We start from the raw sequence: 23,620 nt of genomic DNA, 5'->3' as shown, positions 1-23,620 counted from the left end.
AAATTCCCACATTCCCTCAGCCCTGGGGAAACCAGGACAGTTGGTCACCCTAAATTAACGCTCCAGAGAATGATCCAAAAATCTCAGTGCAGTACCTATGAATGGTCCTGGCTGAATTACGCCTAGGAGACAGTTGTTCATTTGTTCATGGATTAGGCAAGCATTTATTAAAATGGGCACTACCTAAGGGGATTCCCAATTTTATTGGAGGGGAGGAATGTAGCATCGTTACCATTTGTATAGCATTAGTGATGCTATACACTTTGACATGCACTTTGACATGCATTAGTTATCTGGGCCCTTTGAGGTAGGATTTTTGTCATGTATCATTGTAGGGAAACGGGCTCAGTGAGGTTAGGTAACTTGTCCAAGATCATACAGCTGGTAAGTGAAGGACACACTCAACTCGGTCCCCGGGCTCTCAACCAGTGTACTCTTCCCACCACACCCAGTGTCTAAGAGGTGCTCCGAGGACTGCTGCTGTCTGGGTTACACTTGTAGATTCTTGAACTGGGAAGGGACATGATGAAATCTATTTTAGGATGGTGAGTCTGGAACTGGCTTGAAAAGTAAATTGGCACCATATAGTGTTAAATGAAAAAAGCATTCAGTAGTATTTCATTTTTTTTCTATAAAATATAGAGATAGAAGACTGAAGACAAGTATCATAAATAATAGGGGTTATATCTAGGTACTGGTATTACATGTGTCCTTTTGTGTTTTCTACATTTTCCAAGTCATCTACAGCGGATATGCGTTACTTTTATGAGCAGAAAAAATAAATTTTAAGTGTAAAATGTTTCACTTAAAATGTAAATTTTACATTGTAAAGGTAAAAAATTACATTTAAGGGGCCGGCCGCGTGGCCTAATGGCTAAGTTCGGCATGCTCCGCTTCAGTGGCCCAGCTTCCGTTCCCAGGCACAGACTTACACCACTTGTCAGTGGCCATGCTGTGGCAGCGACCCACATACAAAAGAGAGGAAGACTAGTACAGATGCTAGCTCAGGGTGAATCGTCCTCAGTCAAAAAAAAACAAAAAACAATTATATTTAAGTGTAAATGAGTAGAAGAGTAAATAGGAAGAGAAGTCAGAGGTAAAGGGCCCACAGGTAGATGATGACAGTCAGGTGGGTATGAAAAACAGATGCCAATAACAAAAGAGAAGAAGAAAACTTATTTTCTGGGGGTAGAAACCAACACATTCTTATTTCTCCCAGATTTTTACTCTCTATCTGAAAACTATGGGAGACATGAGAGTTTAGGGTTATTTCAAAAACAAGTGGCTATATTTGATTTACACAAGAGTAGCAAGCAAGGAAACAAGTTCACTCATTTTTCATGTCATGAACAGCAAAAAAGTTAACACTAACTTAACTCTACAATTATTAATTGTATTAGTATATAATAAGTATACAATATATATTTATAATGTTTACAATATTTTAAATTAATATGCAATGTACATATATTAACATACAATATAAATGGATATGAAGTATTTTAACAAAATTCTTAAAGTAATGGACAAATACTCAAAAAGCGAGAGATGGACTGCTGAACACAAATACAATTTTTGCATGTGATCATATATTTTGTTTTTCTGGGGTTTTTCAATTAAATAAAATGTCTCAAAATATAAGTTGTCCAATTTTAATGCTCTATGTAATATAATACAAAATAATATTGAAATTATTATTGAGCACTTAATATGCACCAAGCACTGTTCCAAGCACTTTACATATATGAGCTCATTTAATTTTGACAACAACTACGTAGTTAGGTACTGTTTTATCCCAGTTTCTACAAATGAGGAAACAGAAGCTCAGAGGAAAGTGAAGCTCAGGATTCCACAACTAGTAAATGGTCTTTCCTCACCTGGAAGGGAAAACTTCGGAGGAGATGCAATAGCTGCCAAATTTACGATGGGCTGCCAACCGCAAGAGGCGAGAGACTTGTTCTGTGACGCTCCAAGGAGCAGAACGAGCACCAGTGGAGGCAACCATGGAGGGGGGGCTCCAGCCCCGCAGCAGGAAGAACTTCCACACCATCAGTGCTGTCCTCAGGTGCAATGAGTGGCCATGTGGACCATGAGTCCTCCTCTCCTGAACTCAGTTAAGCCAATTCTGCATGTTGACTTGCCTGGAACGGACAGATCCTAGGAGAGGAATGAGGTGACCTTTAACGTGTCTTCGAGCCTTAAGGATTTAGGAATTTCCTGGAAGCCAATTTCCTTTATAATAAAGCTTATTCGTTCTTAAAACAAATATATGAAGGGCTTACTGTGTGCCTGAACCCTTTCCAGGAACTGGGGATACCTCGGTGAATAAGTTAAGGTCCTGAATCTCAAAAAATTTACAGCCCAAGACATCTAACCAGGATAGTGATGGTCAAGTGGGAAGCATACATCAGTGGGATCACAACAGTGTGTGTTTGATAAGTAGTTGTTGAATGTTTGCAAGAATGAAAGGCTGTGGGAGGCCAGTGTGGGAGTCACACAGGACCGATCATTTGGCAGAGTCTGAATTCTGAGGGAAAGCTTCCCAAGGGGAGATGTAGAAGGTAGAGTGACCGGCATGTGCAAAGGCCCAGGCTGGGCAGGGGAATGTGAGGTGAGTTCCCTTCTCTTCACCACTCCCTTCCCATCAGCTGGGGAGGGGAAGCTCACACGGGGCAGTTGAGGCCCCCAGGGCCCACCTGGGGCTGAGGGAAGATGAAAGGGGTTGTGGCCCACCCCAAGTAGGACAGAAGGCTCCGCAGAGAGAAACCAGCAGGGCCTTGTAGGCAGGGGTGCAGTTAACGTGCTGACGTCCAGAGGGAATAGTATAGTAGGCAAAGGGAAGAGCACCTGAGAGAGGAGGGAAGCCTAAAAACAGCCTGGTGGGTTCTGGAAGCTGCAAAGGCTCAGAAGGCACGTTTCGGGGGGAGTGACAGGAGATGAGGTCAGGGAGGTAATCCAAGACCAGACAGGTCATGCCGGGCCTTTCATGCCATGTAGAGTTTGGACTTTATTCTCGGAGCAAAGGGGAGCCCCTGAAGGCCAGCTGGGAAGCTCCAGCCACCAGCCTACCCTTTCTGGACTTCTCCCCCAAAAGGACACTGCACCCCCATCTCCACTCCCTGCTTTCTCTTCCTTCCTGTTCCCTAACTCTTTCTGCAACCAATATGGCAGAATCTGACGTCAAAACTCTTGTCTATGTCCTGCCACTCCTTTCTGAAGGTGGTTTCTTAGATGCTGTTGCTGGCATGCTGACAGTCTGTTCTTTATCACTTCTTTCTCAGGAACCAACCGTGGCCTGCCCTGCTCTGCCCTGAGCTGTCCCAGACCAGCTCTGCTCAGCAAACGGGCTGCATCCTTCCCTCCCCCGAGGCCCTCGGACAGGCATTCCTGACTGGGTGCAGCCAGGGCCTCCTCCCCACGCTCAACCACATTCCCCTTTCTGTCTCTAGTCCACCAGATGCAAAATTGCACATTATTTTGTTAGTGTTAGAATATACTTTTGTCATGTAATTTCTCTTCCTAATACTCTCAAATACGATCCCTTGTAGTCTATAGAATGCTTAGACATTCATGCAGTAACTGTTCCAACAAACAAAGATGTTTTTGAAATGTACCCTCTTCATTAACGGTTAACTCTAAAATATATCAAGATAGCTTTTTTGTTCATTTTTGAAAGTAATCAAGACATATGGATATGAAACTTGGACATTCTCTTTCTGTTAAAAAAGAAAATCTAAAGGCAAAAGTAGGACTACAAACTCCGCTACAGACTGATTTTTTTTAAATTTTGAAATAATGATGGATTCACAAGAAAGTGCAAAGAAATGTACAGGAAGGTCTCCTGCACCCTCCCCCAAGACACCCATCATGTGAACATCTTGCATAACTATAGTACAGTATCAAAACCGGCAAACTGACATTGGCACAGCCCGCAGAGCATATGCACACTTCACCTGTTATATACGACTCACTCACATGTGTGTGCACAGCTCAACGCAATTTATCACATGCACACCTTCACGTAACAACCACCACAGTCAAGATACTTAATTGTACCAACATCACAGGACTCCGCTGTGCCACCTTTTTATATCCACACTCACCCTCCTCCCGGAAGCCTGATTTAAATATGAAAAAATATTAAATGGAGCACAGAAAAATTGTTGAGAGAAAATACACAAAATGATTATCAATAGATATATGGATTGTAGGACAATGCTTGATTCACTTTTTATTGTTAAATTTTTCAGTCTTTTCCATTTTTCTTCAGTCAAAATGCATTACTTTCATGAGAAAAATATCTTGAAGAAACTTATACGCCATAATATCTATAATAGCGTGATTCAACAATATTCAAATTGGAAAAAGATCCGGTAAATTTTAACCTGCCTTATTAACTTAAAGTTTACTTTATCAGCAGATCAAAATAAGCCCTTCCATTCCATATGTAAAATTTTTTCATCTCCTGCAGAGCAATTTACAAAGTAAAACACCCAAGCATTGTTAATAATTCTATCTTAGCCTGCCTTTAAGGTTAAACTTGAACAAGGTAAAAGGACCTTGTTTCAGTTATTTATTGCTGCATAAAAATTCATCACAAACCACGGAGGCATAAAACACTGATTTATTGTTTCTCCTGATTCTGTGAGTTGATTGGGCAGTTCTTTTGCTAGTCTCCTCTGGCTCACTTGGGCTATTACAGGCGCCTGGAACAGCTGGAAGATCCAAGTTGACTTCATCCACATGTCTGGCAGTTGGTGCTGGGTAGGGAGCCTCAGTTCTCCTCATGACCTCTCAACGTTCAGTAGACTAGACCTGCTTCCATACAGAGTGGCCCAGGACAGGGTTCCAAGAGGGCAAGCCCCAGTGCACAAGCGCTTATCCTCCTGTGCTGTGTCCTGCACACTGGCTGAGGTGGGTCTCATGGCCAACCCCAGAGTCAGTTAGGGAGGGAGCTACACAAAGGGATCATACTGGGAGGCAGGATTCATTAGGAGCCACCAATGCAACAATCTATCACAGATATGAAGATGTGCCCCTTTATAAGAATTTAAATATGGATAAAATAAAATATTGCTTTGGGTCTAATGGCAAGGTTAAATCAGGAAATTATGAGGCAACTTCCAATCTGCATATAACCCTGGTTCAAGCAAGATAATAGAAAAGGCAATTTTCCCAATAGCTGGCTTAAGAACTAATGCCCTATAAAGTGAGTTGAATAATGCAGTTATGTAATCAATTAGATACTACATTCATTTTCACATCATGGCCTAAACTTCATAAATCTATTTCTATATGTAGAAAATAATATAGATAAGAAATTCTCTTTTAACATTCCCCAAATATAATTTAGCTCTTTATTTAAAAAAAAATACTGTTTAAAAACAACTATTTGTGAAAAGTCTAACTCCTAAAAGTTATCCAGCTTTTGCCTCAGAACTAATTTCTGCAAATAGAGGAAATATAAAAATGGATATGTTTAAAAAAATTTTTAATGGATATGTTTCTTTTACTATAAAACAGAATCAATACATGTAATCCAACTCATTTTTCTAAATATGTGTTCCCCTCAAAGTCTGACGGATCCAATGGCCCCCCAAAGCATATAGTACTTAGACAAATAAGACTAAGAGCCACTGGGAATTTGGGGAATCAAATGTTTCAGCTGTTCTTGAGACTGCAACAGCTCCTCAGACGTCTGCCATGACGCTTGCTCCCTCACCTGGAAGATGCTCCCTCCAGAAGAACTGGCCCCCTCCTGTCTCTGCGCCACACTTCCCCAGGGCTCTCTTCATTCCAACCAACCACCCTGGGCTTCTTCAGGTCCTTCAACCAGTCACACTACGCCTTCCCAGCTGTCTCCATGTGTCTCTTCCCCTGGGATCTCTCCTCACTCCATTTCCTTCATCTGGCTGGCTCCTTACTCATCCTCCAGGTCACTGAAGAGTCACTTCCAATGAAGATTTCTGATTTCTCCATATGTGTTCACCAACACAGTACTTTCCCTGCCGTACATGTCCCCACAGTTTATTATTTTATGGTTTTGGTTTGTTTTTTCTTCCTGAGGGCAAGGACTGACCTGTTCATGGCAGTGTCTCCAGTGTCTGACACATGGTGGGCACCAGAAGCATCTCTCAAATGAATGTAAATACCAGACAGAAAGAAAACCAAAGAAGAGGGCCCTCTGGAGAACCAAATTCACAAATTCAAGATTATGCACTTTACCTAGAAGCAAGCCTGTCAAGTCTTGATTTATAGTCTACTTACCCTTATTTTCAACAAAAGTCTGACGTGTTTAGATGTACGAATTCCTAGACTGACACAAATTCAGAAGAAGAAAGGAGAGGGCCATCAGGGACTTCGAGGTAAAAGCAGTTAGGACCAGCACCATCATCCTGATAAGGAGAGAAGAGACAAAAATTACAAAAAGCCACAAGGAAGAGGCCATTTGGCTTAGGGGAGAACAGACTCCATAGGAGTCTGTGGGCAGTACAGCCACACACAAAGGCTGGTGTTCATGCACATGCCTGGAGTCACCAGAAAAGAGTAAATTTTGTTCATTATCTTCCATTTAAGAAAACAGAAAGAATACATTTTACAAATATTTCCATCAAAAATAATTTTTAAATGTTTTAAGTTATGGGACCTAGAGAGATAAGCCTGGTTATCTGCAAAATTCCCTTATCTATACGGAAAGCAACATTTTTCTTTTCTGATAAAAATGTAACAACGGTAAAAACAAGAGTAAATTACTGAGGGCCAACTACTCCTTCCCTAAAACAAGAGCGACGTTCCTCAGGGATTCCTGCGCCTTGTTCCTGCTCTCCTGGCAATTACTCCACTGTATTTCAATTAACAACTCACTTCCCTATCTTCCCTGCTGGGCTGTGCATTTCTCGTGGGCTGGGACAACGTCTTTTATCTGTGTCCCTGATATCTACCACAGGTCCTAGCACAGTGTAGCACATTTGCTGAACAAATGAAAGAATGATGTCAAGGCCACAGCTTCTACTCCCTGCTTTTCCTTTGACAAGAAGACATTAAAAGACTTGCCACACGATGAAATAATAGTGTACCCCAGGATAAATTCCTGTGTTCACCACATTGGCCTCCAGACCAGAAGTGTAGTGACTTTAATCCTAGATTACTTTCAAAGAGGAGGAAAAAGTGGGGAAGAGATGTAAATTTCTGCAACTAGAAATGAGTTTTTTTCAATTCCTTTTATGCATGACAGAAGAAAAGATATCCCAAGATTCTTACACAGAATAGCTTACGGTATCAGGAACCAAATGGCTTGTTGTAGCTGAATTTCCGATATTTGATCCTTTGGAAAACTTCCCAGTGGATACATTATACAAGCACCTGAATGGAGACAAACCAGTGACTACACGTATTTTACTTCCTACGAGATCAAATAATAGTCATGAATCATGAACTGGATCTGTAGACAGCTGCAGCAAAACAGAAAATCAATGGAAGGTATGGCAGTTCCCAGCCCAGACCTGCAAAGTAAGTTGGAAAAAGGGGGTGATCAGAACTGGCATAGCTGGAAGGTCACCCACGGTGCAGAACAAAGCTGCCACCTGAATGTGTTCCTCTAAAACAACTTTGCAGAGGCTCATGTTGCTCAAGGAGCACAGCCGTGGTCAAGAGATGGCCGGAAGGAGGTAGTGAGGAGAAAGAGAGAGACTCAGGGAATCACCCAACGACAGTTTGGTCAATGAGGAAAACACTGGGCCAAACAGTCCCAAATCTTGCCCAAAGACTTGAAAATGACCCATCTTCCTCTCTCTAACCTTAGTCTTCCCTGAGAATTCCCACTCCCTCTGTGTCCCATTCTTGCTTAGGATTCCTGAACCTAGAAAGAACTACTGCCGAAAACTTTTCTCTTGCCCACTTAGATTCCAGTTCTGGAAATGGTACTGTTCTCAGTATCCATCAGCCTGGGCCTCAAAGATGGAAAGGAATCACAGAGCGTACTGGCCACAGGGATGGTATGAAAAAATACCAGGTCCCTGCTCTTCCATAGATTAGGGCCTTCTCCCATTCTAGTCTTTCCCAATCGTGGGAAAGACAACCAAGGTGGCTTCCTCTCCCCACAAACATGTACCCATCATTCCAACCAGTAGAGCATTAGCAAGAAAAATAACATTCTAAGGTACCAAAAAAATACCTCTCAAGATAGACCTCAGAGTCAACTCTTGATGTTGTAGATTATCATGGGAATTTCTAATTCTGTGAATAATCTGTCACCAGAGTTTAATTCCAAGATCCAGTCCAATTCTGGTCTCTTACTATGTGCTTTCAAGCAATGCAATGTAATTAAAATGTTATCACAGCCTACCTCTCACAACGTTGTTACTAACTAGATTTGTGATGTTGGACAGGACATTTCCTGTCCCTGGGCCTCAGTTTCCTCATTCATTCACTCAAAAAATATTTATTGAGAAGCTAGTAAGTTCCAGGCACTATGCTAAGTGCTGAAGACAACGAAGATGAGCGGGATATAGTCCAGCTGAAGAATTTCTCACTCTATTGTTTGTGTGTTAAAGTAAATAACTCATCGAGGTACTGCGTGATTAGGGCAAGAATGGAGGTTGGACAAGGTAGGAGAGGAAAACTGGGAGGGGAACACCTGTGTCTGATTAGGGGCACAGGAGTCTGTAAAAATAAGAGGGTTGGACTTCTAGATAAAGAGCCTGTTATTCTAAGATCGTGGCGCATTCCAAAAGGACACAAGCCATTAGGATATTTCGCTTCAGGGAAATGTGTGCAATGCCAGCCCTCCACTAGCGCAGATAAGGAGTTTACCGTTGGCAGTTTACCATTTGGCACCAATATCTCTCTTTCAAACTGAATAGAAGCCAGATTCTCATTATCAGATTTTTACATTATCTAATTTTAATGATCACCTAGGAGTGTAAGTAACATCTGGTAAAATCAAGTCTCTTTCAATTCAAAGGTCAGAAAACACATTCTGTATACTTGTGCCATACACACACTTAACCAGCTGATGAAACAGACACATCATTTAGAAGGGAAAAAAACAAACCCAGACACACATAAAGTGAATCCATGATAAAGTTTTCTTTCAAACCAAACCAGAAATAAAACCTATTGATCTGTTATTGCCAGGAACTCAATATTTACCCTGAGATGCTATTGAACTCAAATCTGCTCATTGTGACTTACAGTTAACTCAAGCACCAGCTCATACAATTTAAACCATCCAGTACTGAAAGAACTGAGTTATGAATTCCTAAAAGGTCAACATCAATCCTTTCAGGTTGCTATTTTCTCCTCCTTCTTACCTCTATTTTCTATATTTACTACAATAAATATGTTTGATGTTATAATGTTTAAAACTTGGTAGAGGTGATTTTACATAGAATAAAGTATGTTCTCTCCCATTAAAATATTTATTAGTTTTCTCCTGTCTTCCCAAGGTAGTGTGAGGGATCTGATACTGCCACATCCAGACTGGCTGGTAAGTCAGTTGTACGTATAATTCAGCGCTTAGATTTTGTTCTATCTTGAGGTTGAAATGAAGAAAAATACAAGCCTTCCCCATTCCATTTTCAATTTTTCATCAGATATATATAGATATATATCTACATACATCTTTATATATAGATATATATACCTTTATATATATATATATATTTAGTGATCAAAAATTTTGTTAAGAAGACATCCTGATGGTTGCACAACAATGTGAATGTACTTAATGCCACTGAACTATATACATAAAAATGGTTAAAATGGTAAATTTTATGTTATTTATATTTTACTACTTTTTTTTTTTTTTTTGAAGGTTAGCCCTGAGCTAACATCTGCTGCCAATCCTCCTCTTTTTGCTGAGGAAGACTGGCCCTGAGCTAACATCCGTGCCCATCTTCCTCTACTTTATATGTGGGACGCCTGCCACAGCATGACTTGTCAAGCAGTGCCATGTCTGCGCCTGGGATCCGAACGGGTGAACCCCAGGCCATGGAAGCAGAACGTGTGCACTTAACCGCTGCACCACCGGGCCGGCCCCTTACTACTTTTTAAAGCAAGTAATTTAAAAAAATTTTAGTTAAAAAAATGCAATTGACTTGTGTATAAGGACCTTGTATCCTGTAAACTTTCTAAACTCATATCTTAGTTCTAGCAGCTTTTTAAAAGCATTCCTTAGGATTTTCTACGTACAATCATGTCTTGTGTCTCCTGTAAATAAAGACAATTTTATTTCTTCCAGAAAAAGACATCTCTACATCAACAAAGCAAAGGCTACCAGAGTATAAAATCCTTTTTTCTTTACCCTCAGACACTTCCGAAATATGCCAAGGAGGAGGAACCACGTCACACAGATGTCAACTCAGATTAGGGAAGATAAGATGAAAACTACTTTGATTCCAACACGTGAGAACAGTTTGAGAATGACTTTGCTTCTACATGTGATTAACAGAAAAACACCTTAAGCCAGGTACCACTCCTGAGCCAGGAGGAACGACAGCAGGGGAGGTGGACATAGGTTGTTTCCAGGGTTCCCTGGTTCATCGACTCCTTATTTGATTTCAGGGTGATTCAACCAGGGAGCACTGTTTCAACCTGTTTGGTCTTGGTCCATCCAGAAAACGCACTTGCTGACTTGCTTCTCTCGCTAATTTACAGATGGGGTTGAAGCAAGCAAGGGCAGCAACTCTGACAGTTCTCGCTCGGGAATCCTCAAAACAGTCACAGACCCGCCCCGAGAGCCTGCACAAAGGGACTGTCTGAGACCTGCAGGGCCCTGGAGTCAACAGCTAAAGTCTTCAACTGGAGAGGTAAGAAGCCAGAGGGGCAGGCAGACCAGGACTAAGAAAACAAGAGCTCCAAAACAAACAAACAAACAAAAACCATTAATAAAAACTGCTATAAGGTGAATATAGGGCAGGAGCTTCCAATTTTCAATTAGACTGCTAAACAACTATTCTTAGAATTTTGTGGTGTTGATTTAACAAACCAAATGACAGAGAGAAGGAAACTAAAACCATGTCAAAGGTTAATTTTTAATAATCTCCTAAATAGTTTTGATTAGCCAAATACACTAGCCTGGCACAGCTGGAGACATGTATTGATAGCATAAGAAACATCAATAGAGTCAAAATGGACCAAAAATTTCGACACACAAATAAAAATAATGGAAGCTCTCGAAATAAAGGAATAAGAACTTAATCCCAAATACTTAAAGAGATCGACTTACTAAATATAACATTTAAAGCAGCAGTAGGAAATATAATATCTTATTACCATATTCGAAACATTTTAAAATTTCATCTGAAAAAAAATCTGTGAAGGGGCCAACCCACTGTCTAGTGGTTAAGTTCACACGCTCTGCTTTGGCAGCCTGTGGTTGATGGGTTCAGATCCCAGGCACAGACCTATGCACTGCTCATCAGGCCATGCTGTGGCCGCACCCTGCATTCAAAATAGAGGAAGATTGCCACAGATGTTAGCTCAGGGCCAATCTTCCTCACCAAAATAAATAAATAAATAAATAAATCTGTAAAGGCACAGAAACACAAATGGCTAGCACAATAGGATCTTAAAAAGGAACTCTGATGAAAGCATCAACACAAATAGATCATGAGTTAAACAGAAATCATGTTTACTGTAAAAAGGAGGAAAAAAATATGACTTTCACAATAAAATGAAGGAAAATACAGACCACGCACAATAATACTATTATTTTAAAATCATGCATATATGAGAATATGAGCCTTATTTAAGAATATGAGCCTTATAAAAGAAATGAGCCTCAGTTTCTTCCTTCATGAAAAGTTGAAATAGACTAGGGCGCCTAACACGGGCTATAGGTGTGCTGGTCTGCGAGAGGAGCCTCCAGGCAGCCCCTCCTGCGTGAACTGCCTCTTCCCTTCCCTGTTCTTGGGCGGCTGTACAACGTCATCATTTTCTATGTGAACACTGCGGGGAAAGGTTGGGAAGGCCTAATTAATAAATGATCTCCACGTCCCATCCAGCTCTAGCGTGCTGTCACTGTACCTCCAATAAGTCAACATCCTTCGCATCGGCAACATGGACAGTGACAACAAGGCAAATAGAAAGAACCTCCGTTCTACAAAAAGAACTATAACAGATAATGAAAATGATAGGAACATTCCTATCATTCTAAAAGCTACTTTTATGGAAAGCACATTTAAAGTACAAGATAAAAAAGTTAAATAGAGGGGCTGGCCCCATGGCTGAGTGGTTAAGTTCGTGCACTCTGCTTTGGCAGCCTGGAGTTTCACCGGTTCAGATCCTAGGTGTGGACAGGACACTGCTCATCAGGCCATGCTGAGGCGGCGTCCCACATAGCCCAGCCAGAAGGACCTACAACTAGAATGTACAACTATGTACTAGGAGGCTTTGGGGAGAAGAAGAAGAAGAAAAAAAATGGAGTGGCAACAGATGTTAGCTCAGGTGCCAATCTAAAAAAAACATATATACATATTTTTTTAAAAGTTAAATACATTTTAAGGCAAGCTCTCCTAGCAAAACGTCTTTCTGAGGCAGACTGAAATGAGAGCTAAAGTCATATATATTATGGCTGAAACTGTAGCTGTTAGCAAATAGGAGAATGGACATGGCAATTAGGGATAACATGGACATGAACAAGGACACGAAAATGCCATCAGGAAATACATATTTCCAATAAGCAGTATAAAAAACGGTGCAAAGGGGGCTGGCGTCGTGGCCAAGTGGTTGAAGTTCCACACACTCTGCTTTGGCAGCCTGGGTTTGGGGGTTCCAATCCAGGCATGGACCCACTCCACTCATCAGCCATGCCATGGAGTATCCCTCTTACAAAATAGAGGAAGATGTGGATGTTAGCTCAGGGCTAATCTTCCTCAAGAAAAAATTAAAAAGAAGAAGATTGGCAATGGATGTCAGCTCAGGGCAAATCTTCCTCATAAAAACAAAAAAGAATGCAAAAAACATATAAAATAAAAAATTTAAAATTTGCCCCATCCTTCCTCCAATGGGTATAAAGATATTAAAACACATTTTTTAAAATTTTTATTTTTTTCGGATGTACATCATATTTCAAATTCTGGATACATTACATCATGTTCACCACCCGAACACTAATTATAGTGCATCCCCTCACATGTGACCCTAATCACCCCTTTTGCCCTCCCCCCCCTTCCCCAATGGTAACCACCAGTCCAATCTCCAATGCTATGTGTTTGCTGTTTTTTTTTTTTGTCGTTTTTATCTTCTACTTATGAGTGAGATCATATGGTATTTGACTTTCTCCTTCTGACTTATTTCACTCAGCATAATACCCTCAAGGTCCATCCATGTTGTCGCAAATGGCTGGATTTCATCATTTCTTATGGCTGAGTAGTAGTCCATCGTGTATAAATACCACATCTTCTTTATCCATTCGTCCCTTGATGGGCACCTAGGTTGCTTCCAAGTCTTGGCTATTGTGTATAATGCCACAATGAACATAGGGGTGCAAGTATCTTTATGTCTTTGTGTTTTCAAGTTCTTTGGATAAATACCCAGAAGTGGAATAGCTGGATCATATGGTAAATCTATCCTTAATTTTCAGAGGATACTCCAAACTGCTTTCCATAGTGGCTGCACCTAAAACATATTTATTTTTAAAAATATTGTGTGATTTCTTTTATAGAGGCACGGGTGGCATACACAAATTTACCTTAGCATTCAAGTGACTTAAAGAATGGTCTCAAATTTATGCTTGGGATAAATTTTTCATTTAAAATCAGTTGTGAAGTACACAGGAGGCAATTATACAATCCTTGCTGCTTTTTATAAGTTTTTAAATGTCCAAAATCAAAAGCTTGCAAGTTCAATTGTGGATTATATCTTTCTAAATTTTAAAATGTTTAGATTTTATGTGAAGTGTATAACTGAATCCCGAGTGTGTAATTTCAGCCTGGTTAGTTATGTGTCTATCCTTTCAGTGCTCTTACTTCAATAAGAGAAATAAAAAGACTCAATTCAGCATAGTGTAGAGCAGTGCTCCTTAAACTTTACTCACATACAAATAGCCCAGGGATCTCCTGAAATTGCAGATTCTGATTCAGCATATCTGGGGTGGGACCTGAGAAGGTCTATTTTTAACAAGCGTCCAGGAGATGCTGATGTTGCTGGTCTAGGACCATACATGAAGAGCATAGCTAGAAAGCAGTGGCTCTCAAACTTAGGTGCATGAGCATTACCTGGAGGGCTGTTAAATCAGATTGTTGTTTTTTTCCCAGGCACCCGCCAGGGTTTTGAGTTAGAAGGTCTGAGGCAGGGTACCAAATTCTGCATTTCTAACAAGTTCCTGGGGGAGGCTGATGCTGCTTGTCTGGGAACACACTTTGAGAACCACTGCTGTCAAGGAAAGAATACTAGATTGTGAGAGAGAAAACCTGGATTTAGCCCCAGCTCTGTTACTAACTGGCCCTGTGACTCTATCAGGTAGAAATGTATTTAGCTGCAATTAACAGACCATCCAATTAACAGTAGTTTAAACAAACAGTATCCGGTTTTCTCACTCGGTAAATCCAGACGTGGGCAGTCCAGGGTTGAGGCACCTATTAGGAAGCCATCAAGGACGACACCTGACCTTTCCATCTTTGTGTTCCACCATCACTAATGTGCAGCTTTTGCGCTCATAGGCACGAAACGGCTGCTGAATCAAGCTCCAAGTAGAAGGAAGGGAGCAGAGCAAAAGGGACAGGCACATCCAGCTGCATTTGCCCTTTTGAAAAAGTTTTCCCAGGAGTCTCACTCCATGACTTCGGCTTATATCCCACTGGCCAGAACTGAAGCAACCACAGGCCAATCGTTGGGAGGTGACTAGGGAGAGGGGGTTGGACTCACCAACCAACATTGTCTACCACAGTGACCTCAGATATAGACACAGGTCTTACTGTAATAGCAAGACTACAGAAGCTCCAAAACCTCAGTACATATCTCAGCTCCCTGAACCCGAGTCTCCTCATGCATAAAGTGTACGAGATGCGCTACCGGCATCTGGGGCAGGACAATTAATCACTGTGTGGGAGTATCCTGTACACCGCAGACTATTTAGCATCTCTGATCTCTAGGTACCAAATGCCTGCATCTTCCACCCCATCATTGTGATAAAACCAAATGGGCTTCTGCCGGTTTGCAAATGCCTCCTGGTTGGGGTGGGTTCTGGGGAGGGGACTATCTTCTGGGATTGGAAACTGCTGTGCTAGATCATGTCTGGTCCAAAATTGTATGATTCTCTCTGGCCTCTTTAATAAGGGCTAGTTATTTTTTTTTTCTTTTAAAGACTGGCACCTGAACTAACAACTGTTGCCAATCTTTTTTTTTTTCCCTGCTTTTTTCTCCCCAAATCCCCCCAGTACATAGCTGTATATTTTAGTTGTGGGTCCTTCCAGTTGTGGCCTGTGGGACGCTGCCTCAACATGGCCTAATGAGCAGTGCCATGTCGGCGCCCAGGATCCGAACCAGCAAAACCCTGGGCCACCGAAGTGGAGCTCGCGAACTTAACCACTCGGCCACGGAGCCGGCCCCAGGGCTAGTTATTTTTTGAAGCCCTGGCTACACAGCTGGAGCATGAGTCCCCATTCTCCACTTCGTGGTGGGTAGGCATTCTTTTATCTCCTTATTGCTACTTTTAAACAATTACTATTCTACCTTCTTGAAAAGGCCCTCCTCCTCCTTTGAGGCACATGTTACCCACCGCCACACTCTTCTACTACTTGTTCCAATGATCTACCTGCTTCCAATCACTCTTCCTCATTCTCCACACTTTCCTCTCCACTCTAAGCCTTACCTTCATCCGGGGTGGCTTTTGCATCCATATGGATGGTGCTGACTGGACTGGCTGTTCCTTGATCTCTTCACCTCCAATGCCGTGTACTATTTCTCTACTTGTCACCCACCCTATGGTCAGACCTCAGCACTGGCCATCCCACGAACTAATCCTTAACCTTAAACTTGACTGGTGCACTCCTGTACCACCACTTCCTGATTCCCTTTCTCCTATTCTTCTTCCTAATGTCGATTTCACTCCAAACTATCAGCCACTTCCTAGCTCCACATTCTTCTTCACTCAGCCTGGACAATCTGATCCATCCCTCCTTTATTCCCTGATCTTCACCTGTCCTCCGGGTAGAACCCCAGCCCTGGATCTAGCTGACTTTCTGCCCTCTGACTCCCATATCCCGGCAGCCCAACACTGCTGGAGACAGAGCACACCCACTCAGACTGTTGCCATGACAACTTGACTTCTCTAACTGCCCCACCCCTCTCCACCCACTGGGCTGGTAGTCCTACTTGGCCTTATCAGCCTCTCTTCTGTTCCCTACCTTTATCACCTCCCCTCTCATTCTCACTCTCAGCAGATAGCTTCACTCCTACTTGACAGTGAAAATAGAAGCCATCAGTCAGAAGCCCAGTCAACTTCCTGCCCCCGACTCCCACCCCACTAAAACACTTATTTTTATCTACACTCATCCTTTCCTCTCATTTATTGTGGGAAAAGTTTCCTTCCTGTAGTTAATCCCTCCACCTGAGCGCTGCATCTCAAAAGCTGCAGCCTCCTCGGGGACTGGGTTCTCAAAATCCCCTCTGTCCCCTCCCTATGTCAACACGGAAGCCTCTCCTCTGTTCTAAAAAGCAGTGTTCCCAGACACTACGTTCCCATTTGCTGTATGTCTTCCTTTCTCTCTTTTCCTTTACAGCCAGAATTCTTAAACTTTTTCACACCACGTTGCCTTTGGCAGTCTGGTGGATAATGTTTTTGAATGCATATAACAATATACAGAGGATGACCGTGAAACCAATTATATTGAAATACAGTTGTTACAAAATATTTTTAAAATTTGTGACTTAGTAATACATGTGCATCTTTATTTTTGTGTGTCCTTATTACTGCATTAAATAAGATCTTGAAGTGGGTCTGATGACTCCCACATTTTTAAGTAGTGATGATTATAAACAATATTTTACGACATCTGCAGCAACTGTAGTGTGACATAAAAATAGCTGTGATTTTTACAGATGATAAAGTCATGGGCACTGCTAATGCTACTGAAGTGTGATGCCTATAGTCACAATTGAAGGAAAGGCTAAATTTTAGTTAGAAGTGAGTGAAAAATCAAAATTTTTTTTCCCACCCAAGTTCATGGATCCCCTGAATTCTATCCATAGATCCCTTGCAGGGGATCTGTGAACCCCAGATTGAAACCCCTGTTTTTTAAAGTCTCTATTCCCTGCCCACCTCCTTATCTTCCATTCGTGTCTCAATTTTATGATTCCTCAAATGTCCATTAATACAAACTATTATAAGGTAAGTAACCTTTTGCAATCTGGTTTTTATTCTCATGGTCCAGGTCACTATCCTCACCAAAGTCACCAATGGGCCCCCAGATTCGAAGGAGCCTTTTCCATCTCCATCTTACTCCATCTCCCTGCAGCCTCAGATGCCAAATCATTTCCTCCATGGAACATTCTCCTTCCTAGGCTTCTGCAGGATCCTCCTCTATGGCTATGCCTTCAGCTGCAAGTAAAAAAAGAATCCAAATTAAATAGTTTAAACCATCAGGAAAAATATATCCCACATTTAAGAGGTCCAGATAAGGGCAGCTCCAGGGATGATTAATTTGATGGCTCAGGATTGTCATCAGGGACCCAGGTGCCTTCCATCTTTCTGCTCTACTAGCCTCAACAGGATGGCTCATCCTCAAGATGCTCTGTGCACAATTAAAAGACAACTATAGCAGTTCCAGGTGCCATATCCAAACGTGACAACGTGCAGCTGAAGAGGAGAATGTGTCTCTTCCTATATGTCTATTTTTAACCAGTGAGGAGACCTTCCCCAGAAACCCACAGAAGTCTTTCCACTCATCTCATTGACCCGAATTGAATCTATATCCTCTCCTAAATCAGTCTCTGGCAAGGAAATTATGATACCCATAATTGGCTTGGATTAATTAGGATTTACTACTGGACCACTTGGAAGAAGGGTGGAATGCAGAACAAAATCAGGGCTCTGCCAGGAGCGAAGAGGGTGGCCAATCAAACCTCACTCAGACATACTAGTTTTTCTTCTGCTTTTTTGCTGGCTCCTTTATGTTTCTTCGCAATACAATCTTCCTTCTTACCCCTTAAGTATTGTATTCTATCAGGTTCTATTCCAGTCCTCTTCCAATCTAGGACCATCCCACACCACGAATTCTCCCTGAGTGACCCTATTCATGCTGATGGCTTTAACTGCCACTTGAGTGTGGTTGGCTCTCCACATAGCCCTTGCCCCTTGGCTCTAGCCTGTTATATTCTCTCTTGCCTGCTGGACCCCTACTTCCATCTGGATATTCCTCAGGCCTCTCCAACTCCATCTGTGCATACGGGCTCCTCCTGAACTTCCTGTGTCTCAGTAAATGGCCCTACCTTTGTTGCAAGATTGCAATCTGTCAGCTCAGGCTCCTCCGTCTCCCTCACTCCCATTACATGTTCAGTGCTCTTGAATGCCTGCATGACTCTCTCCACTCAGTGTCTCTAGAATCTGTCCCCTCCTTTCCATCCTTGAGCAGGGTCCTCCTCATTTCAGGCCTGGCTAGTAACCTTGCCTCTTGCTCCAGTCCAGCATGCCTCTCTCACTGATGCCAGAGGGATCCTTCTAAAACGCAGATCAGATTCTGTCCCAGCCCCATTCGGGATCTTTCAGCGGCTTCCTATTCTGCAAGGCACATCCAGGTCTGGTTCCTGCTGACTTCTCCAGTTCACTGCTTGAAACTTTCCTCTTTCACCCTAAACTCAACATGCCATCTCCCACATCCAGCCTGTACACATGCTGCTTCTTCCACACCATAACCCCCTCAACACACACACATACACACACTTTTTTTCCCTTCACATGCACTCAAAATTACTTTCATTTTGGGCCAGCCCCAGTGGTCTAGTGGTTAAGTTCAGCGCACTCCACTTTGGTGGCCTGGGTTCAGTTCCCGGGTGTGGACCTACACCACTCTGTTAGCGGCCATGCTGTGCTGGCAGCCCACATACTAAAAAACACAGGAAGATTGGCACGGATGTTAGCTCAGGACAAATCTTCTTCAGCAAAAAAAACAAACTTTCATTTTTGTTTTGGCATAAGGGATGAGACCATGTGTATTGTTCTGTAACTTATTTTTGTCACCTACCATGTGTTGGCCACTTTTCCATGCTGATGATAGCTCTACCTTATATTTCTTACAAATGGATCCTTTGATTCCTTAATAGGGATATATGTAGTTTATTTAACCACACCCCTATTGATGGACACATGGACATCTACGTTTTTTCTCCCCATTACAAACACTGCTGCAGCTGACATTCCTGTACATATATCTTTGTGCACATGTCCTACCATATGTATCATCAGGGACAAAGGCGATTCCTGGAAGTAGCATTGCTGGGTCAGAGGTTATATGCATTTTATACATCAAGAGTACTGCCAGTTTACCCTCCAGAATGTATCCATTTATACTACCACAAACAGTGTATGAAAATAGTGTATAAAAGCACCCATTTCTCCGACTCTTCATGAACACTAGATATGATCAATCTTTAAATTTTTGCTCATCTAATTTTTTTGCCTTAAACTTGTATTTTCTGATTACTAGTGAGACTGAGCATCTATTTATATAATTTTATTTATCATGAACCATTTATCCCTTTACTCATTCTCTTCTGAGTGTTTTCTTCTTACTGATTTGTATCCCCCTCCACCTGTCCAGTTCCTACCAGACATTCAAGACTCAGGCCAGGCACCACCTCCTCCAAAAGTCGTGCCCAGTCCTCTGGCCTCTCCCTGCCCCCAACCTCAAGTTAGGACCCCAACTCTTCACTCTGTGCCAACCTTGCTCCACAAGACCATGAGTACTGGGCTCTGTTACTTCTTCCCCAGCCCATATTAGTGTGCCCTGCATACTATAGGTGCATAAGAGAATGAAAGCATGAGTAAATAATCCACAAATAGGATTATGTTAGTCTTATTTCCTTTTTCCTATTCCCTGAGAAAACAATACAGAACAAAACAGCCTGTTTTGTTCTATTTCATAACCAAAATATGAATTTAGCATAACTGCCTTCATTGTTTTCATTTCTCCTTGGCTTCATTTTGAAAGTTAAACTCCCTGGGATCATAGGGTTCCAGTCCCGAGACCTGAAGCTGTTCCTCCTCCCAGGCCCCGAGACACACCCTCATCTCCCCACCTCACACCTCTGCCTCCTTACCTCCCAAGACAACAGTGCTCCTGGCATACTGCAGCTCAGGCATCCAGAAAAGGCAAGAAATGAAGATGCATACAAAAAAATGTCTTATTTGACCTAGAATGTCCAATAAAGGCTCAGGAGATTTAACAAACTTGTTAGTTCACAAATGCTACATTTATTATCAGAGGCAGACCAAGGCCTCAGACAAAGGAATGCCACATCCCACTACATTATCGTAACCTGGATCAGAGAACACGGAGCCAAGCAGATTAAACGCAACACTCAATAACCAAGCCATGGGTAATGACCCTGAGACCGTGGATGGGAAACCCATGAGAAGGACCATGAACCTTCTGCTCAACCTCAACAGAAGAGTGATCTGAAACTGAATCTGTACGATCATCACAGATAATTAGGTTTTAACTTTTTCAAACTTATTTAAAGCAATCACTCATTTTGCTTTTACCCTGAATAAGATCTTTCATCTGTAGCAACAGCCAAGCTATACTTCAGTTCCGATTGCATCCAGTGATAATAACAGCAGCTAACATTTGTTGGATGTTTACTGTGAGTCAGGCACTGTGCTAGGCGCTCGTGCATCATCCCATTTAACCAATAGGGACAGGTCAGTTCTCAGCAGAAATGGAAAGCACAGCCTGCCAACAACTGGGAGGATTTATGTTCAGCTCTGCTCATGTACATGAGGATCTCAGTTTCTGACCCATTTCTACAGACTAGCAGGAGCCTCCAGCTTGTCAGAGACCGCTTCTTAGAAAAAACTTACATTGCAACTTCTCCAACTCAGACAAATTCACACGTTCTAACCTGTTTGCCTATAAACTGGGATTTGAAGGACGTTTTCCCACTTCTGGGAGACCAAAAGGAGGAGCAGGACACTGTTATTAATCATAAGAAAAGGTTGACATTAAACTTACGTTTTACAAGTGTTCATAAACTGCTTACAGCTTATTATTTTAAAGGAAGTAAACAGCCGTTCCAGACTCAGAAGGAGAGGAGGCCTGGCAAGTTGACTCTCATCTCTGAAGCCTTCCTCCTCACCTGGGCAGCAGCGGGGAGGGCCTGGCAAAGCCTCTGAAGACAGCCAGCTCTTAGGGAGAGCTTCTGTCGGGGGAGGGGAGCCGCGAGGAGCTCTGACCCCACCCTCAAACTTCAAAGGGAGCAGCCAGACCCTCCTTGAAAGAGTGAGGCTCCTGGTCTTCCTGGGGGACGCTCGCATCTTCCGACAGCCCCAGCCGGGCCGGCCGTAGCGGAAGGAAACGGGCCTCCCGCCCCGGGGAGGAATAAAGGGGAGGGAAACTGAGCCGAGGCCGGCGAGGGGGCGGGCGTGGGGCGAGCCAGATCCTTCTAAAGAAGCCCAGAGGATTCCTGGCGGCCAGCGCTGGAAGGCGGCCGAGTTCTCTTAAAAAAAGAGAGAGCGAGAAGAAAACAAAAAAAATTCCTTCTGAGCATGACTCTTGGTGGTGGTGCTTTCGCCAGCGCCTCTGCAGCGGCTCCCAGAGAAAGTCTGCGAGGCGAGGCGGGGACAGACAGACAGCCCAGTGGAGCGGAAGAGCGGCCAGAAGCCGGCCCACTACGGAGCGGGGGCTTGGAATGTTCCGGGGGTGGGGGAGACTGCACCAAGTCTTCGAGTCTTCAATAATTGGTTCAGAGACAATTGGCCATCCATATGGAAAAGATAAAGTAGATCCCTATCTTACAGCAGGCCTCCAAATAAGTTCCAGATGAACTAAAGTCCTCCAGGGAACAAGCGAAAGTACTACGGGGCATTTGGAAGAAAACATAGAAGGACAGCTTTACGATACTGGGAGAAGGGAAGGTCTCTTTAACAAGGTATAAAACGTGCAGAACAGAAAGGAAAAGATGGATAACTTTGTCTACGTTAAAATTAAATCTTCTCTATGCCAAAAGACACCATATGCGAAGCATAAAGATAAAGCGATAGACCAAGAGACAATATCTGCAACCCATACAACCAAGAAAAAATTCATAAAACATCTTAAAATGTCTAAAAGAAACAGCCCAATAGAAAAATGGGCAAAGGACATGAACAGACAATTTGGAAAGGTCAGTAACAAAGGAAAATCGAATCAACTTCACTTGTATCATAAGTGGAAATTACAACCATGAGATCCCATTGGGCATCCACAGGACTGACATAAGATCTGGTAGCTCAAGTGTGGATGAGTGTAGGGAAATGAGAACTCTACTGCTGGTAAGAGTGTAAATTGGTACAATCATCTAGGAGAAAATATTTGAAACCTTGTAAAGTTGAAGCTGCTCATGCCCCTGGCAGAGAGATTTTCCTTCATGTTCACAAGCAGACAAGTCTTTTACTTGTTTTTGTTTTGTTTTGTTTTGGTTTTTTGGGGAAGATTAGCCCTGAGCTAACTACTGCCAATCCTCCTCTTTTTGCTGAGGAAAATTGGCCCTGAGCTAACATCCGTGCCCACCTTCCTCCACTTTATACGTGGGACGCCTGCCACAGCATGGCTTTTGCCAAGCGGTGCCATGTCCGCACCCGGGATCCAAACTGGCGAACCATGGGCTGCCGAGAAGCGGAACGTGCGAACTTAACCAGGCCAGCCCCATTACTTGTTTGATGTAACAGGGAGTAAGTGGAAACAATCTAATTGTCCCTGCATAGAAATAGAATAGACTGGTTATATTCATTTATTCATATATTGAAATACCATAAAGCAGTTAAAAGGAACAGGATAAACCTACACGCGTCAACATGGCTAAATCACAAAAATCTAATGTAGGGTGAAAAAAGCAGGTTGCAAAAGGATATTACACGCTGATACCAGTTATATAAAATTTCAAAACAAAAAATATATAGTAAAAATACAAAATCATGCTTGTATGCTTAAAACTTTTTATAATTTAAAATAAAATAGAAACCACAATGAGATACTACTTCACACTCATCAAGATGGCTATTATTTTTAAAAAACCCCAATAACAGAAAGTAACAAGTGTTGACATGCATATGGAGAAATTGGAACCCTTGTGCATTGCTGGTGGGAACACAAAACGGTGCGGCTGCTGTGGAAAATGATATGGCAATTCCTCAAGAAGTTAAACATAGAATTACCACATGATCCAGCAATTCTACTTCTGGGTATATACCCAGAAGAATTTAAAGCAGGGACTCAAACAGATATTCGTACACTGATGTTCATAGCAACATTATTCACAGTAGCCAATTGTTGGAAGCAACCTCATTGTCCATTGACAGATAAATGGATAAACACAAAAGGTGGTATATACATACAATGGAATATTATACAGTCTTAAAAAGGAATGAAATTTAGACATATGCTACAACATGGAGTAACCTTGAGGACATTATGCTAAATAA

The 23,620-nt window shown here is 42.3% G+C and overlaps 1 long non-coding RNA gene across 3 annotated transcripts; it reads right to left on the bottom strand.

Annotated features, from left to right (window-relative positions):
* Window positions 1-1,266: 1,266 nt before the first annotated feature.
* Window positions 1,267-21,804, bottom strand: LOC111775635 (uncharacterized). 3 transcript variants are annotated; one of them, XR_011423215.1, is made up of 4 exons: window positions 21,174-21,531; window positions 17,390-17,542; window positions 6,268-6,395; window positions 1,267-2,157 (listed from the first exon to the last, which is right to left on the bottom strand). It is a non-coding gene; the product is annotated as an uncharacterized lncRNA (long non-coding RNA). The 3 variants fall into 3 exon arrangements; XR_011423214.1 differs by lacking the exons at window positions 1,267-2,157; window positions 6,268-6,395 and adding an exon at window positions 13,032-13,620 and having other exon boundaries at window positions 17,342-17,542; window positions 21,174-21,802; XR_011423213.1 differs by lacking the exons at window positions 1,267-2,157; window positions 6,268-6,395 and adding an exon at window positions 13,221-13,620 and having other exon boundaries at window positions 15,815-17,542; window positions 21,174-21,804.
* Between the last annotated feature and the right edge of the window lie 1,816 nt (window positions 21,805-23,620).

The sequence above is a fragment of the Equus caballus genome, chromosome 11 (assembly GCF_041296265.1).
Source record: "Equus caballus isolate H_3958 breed thoroughbred chromosome 11, TB-T2T, whole genome shotgun sequence".
Classification (NCBI taxonomy): domain Eukaryota; kingdom Metazoa; phylum Chordata; class Mammalia; order Perissodactyla; family Equidae; genus Equus; species Equus caballus.
This window is presented reverse-complemented; position numbering and strand designations above follow the sequence as displayed.